Here is a 2,881-nt window from a genome sequence, read left to right as displayed (position 1 = left end):
GCGTGGTTGTGACCGGCCACTCTCCCAGCCACTGTTGGCAGCCCGTGTTGAGTCCACTGAGGGTGGAAGTCTGACAGCTTTTTTCCTATTTCTAAAATCGCTTCCTGTGGCCTGGGGAGAGTCGCGCCCACAGACATTAACGGACCGTTTTGTCCCATTTGATAAAAAACATCTTCCTACAACCTGTCCCCGGCCTGGTATTCCTATAACGGTGAGTCGAGCCCACGAGCACTAACAGACCACGTGACTCATTGATAACAGGACCCTGCCAACATCCGTCCTTGGGACAGTGTCTCGGGACTGTGTGCGAGCCGCCTTATCTCCACACAGGCCCCCACTTCCACATGTCCTGCCTCTTTGGGCCAGGCCAATGGAAAGCTCAGCAGTAAATTCTAGACTTTGTCTCGCCCTCTCAAAATCAGCTGCAGGACTGAGTGGACTCAGGCGGTCCTGTCTGGTGGCCGGCACGAGGTGCCCAGCTGATGGGACTGTGGGTGCTGGCTGGCCCGAGGAGGCAAGGCTCAGTGGACAATGACGGGGGCCATGGGCACGGGGCCTCCCAGCCCAGCCCTAGCCCTGCCTGCCCTGCTTCTCCTCCCAGCCCCAGTGGCCACAGCACCAGTGACTACCTCACAGCCATCACAGGCTGCCCCTAGGGCCCAGGCGAGCCTGGCCTGGGGAGAAGCAGCCATCGGGCCCTGAGACCTGCCACTTCACTCAGTGCCAGTCAGAGAACAGACTTCTCAGCAGTCCCTGGGTGCCCAGCGCTGGGAAGGAGGGTGATGGAGAAGGGAGGGAGCGATGCACCCAGGCCTGGGGCAGCCCTGGACGGCTCTGCGTGGGCCACCATGCAGGCCACCGTTCGGGCCACTGTACCTGACAAGACAGAGAGTTTCGAAGTAGCGTGTGTGCAACCCAGTGGCACTCACCTCCTTGCAGGCTGCCCTGTCCCCTGCCCTCACACACCACAGCCACCCTTCGCCCACACCCATCTGCCAAAGCGGATCCTCCTCACGTTGTTCCCATGGAAAACGTCCACTTCACCCTTTGCTTCCTTCTCGAGGCTGTTGAGCCTCAGTAAAGCCCCACTTGGCACTCAGTGGGAGCGCCCACGGCAATCAGGCTCGCCATCGGCGGCATTTTACCAGGAAGTCTCCCTGGGCATAAGCTGAGCCTGCGCTTCGGGTCTGCACTCACGGGCGCTGCGCGGTGCAGAACATGCTGGAACTCCTTCCCGTGCCCTCCACTGAGGCGCTGGGGGCGGGGAAGGGGGAGGGCGGGGCTCCCAAGCCGGGGTAACCGCAGGGCGGGAAGCTCTACCCACTGCTCTGTCCTGCCAGGGCCCAGGACCTGCCCCCGGCCTTGCGTTCCTCTCGCTCCCCTTTCCCTCCCGGGCTGACACGGCATGACCCAGGCCGAGCGCCTCCGCCCTGTGGAGGAAAGCCCTAGTCTGCCCTGGCCGAGGCTCCGGGTGCTGCTGGCGCTGGGCCTTGGTCCCTGGGTCCTAGTTCTCAAGTCTGACTTTTCTTTCCCCGCCTGTTGTTTTCTGTTTTCCCTTTTGAAAAATATATATCCAATTTCTACGGTTTCCCTCATTCTTAAAAATAGTTACCTAGATTTTATAAGTAGTATATACTGGTTATACAAATCTTAAAGCAATTCTGAAGACAAAGAATTAAAATTTTGAATCTTTAAAGAAAAAAAGAGGGCCTGGCTATGTCTGCCCTCCTGCTCCAGCCCCAGGCTCAGCTGGGACCACAGGTACATGCCACCACACCGGCTCTTTGGGGGCTGTCCGGGACGTCTAGGACACTGCTGGGACCCCCCACAAACCTCCTCACCTCCCAAAGGGCTGGATCAGTCCTTCCAGACTGCTGTTGCCATGGCCGGCAGTGGATTTTGCTGCTGCGTCGTCATGATTTTGATCCTTCTGGGCCCTTTCCATTCTTGAATTGAAGTAATACTTCCCTCCTGTTACATTTTTTTAATTGTAGTAAAATACAAAGAGCATAAAACTTACTATTTTAACTAATTTTTTTTCATTGCCAGAGGGTGCTTTTGCTGGCCAGAAAGACAGAGAGGGAGAAGGCACCCCCTAATGGTGGCCATACCATTATCCTTTCTCCATATCTCCATCCTGGCAGGATTTTAGGCAAGCACACACTTGAGCCTGGCATGTTTCCCAGCCACTAAGGCCAGGATTCAAACCCTCCATACTAGGCCTCAGGGCCAACCCCCATTTCAACCATGAAGTATATTCAGTTGCTGTTAAACTGTCCCCACCGTCATCTCCAGACTTCTTCACCTTCCCACGCTGGAACTCTGTCCCGTTGATGAGAATCCCCCCGTCCCTCCTCAACCTCCGGCAACTTCACTTCACTTTCTGCCTCTATGAGCCTGATATGAGCGTGAACACGTTAGGGGGCTCACATGAGTGGAAGACACCACATTCTGCTCTGTGTCTGGCTCGTCTCACGGACCACATGTTCAAGGGCACCCACACTTGTCCCACTTTCCTTTTCAGGCTGAACACTGCCTCCTGGTATGTACACGCTTCCCCGCCACCACAGTGGTCACCTGCTGCTTCTGCCTTTTGGCGCTTGTAAATGACGCTGGTCATGAGTACAGGGACCTGTTCGAGTCCCTGCTCTCGGCTGTCATACAGTAAGTATGTTTATTTGAGGGACTGCTGTGCTGCTCTCCACAGCAGCTGCACACGTCACATTCTCACCCACATTACTACACGCACAAGGGTCCAAATGTGCCATGTCTCAGTCCCGCACAACACTTATTTCCGGGCCATTCTAAGGGAGTCAAGTGGCATTACGTTGTTTCCATTTGTATTTCCCTGGGTAGTGATTTGAGCATATTTTCAGGTCCT

Source organism: Tupaia chinensis, unplaced genomic scaffold, assembly GCF_000334495.1.
Source record: "Tupaia chinensis unplaced genomic scaffold, TupChi_1.0 Scaffold000548_1, whole genome shotgun sequence".
Classification (NCBI taxonomy): Eukaryota; Metazoa; Chordata; class Mammalia; order Scandentia; family Tupaiidae; genus Tupaia; species Tupaia belangeri.
This window is presented reverse-complemented; position numbering follows the sequence as displayed.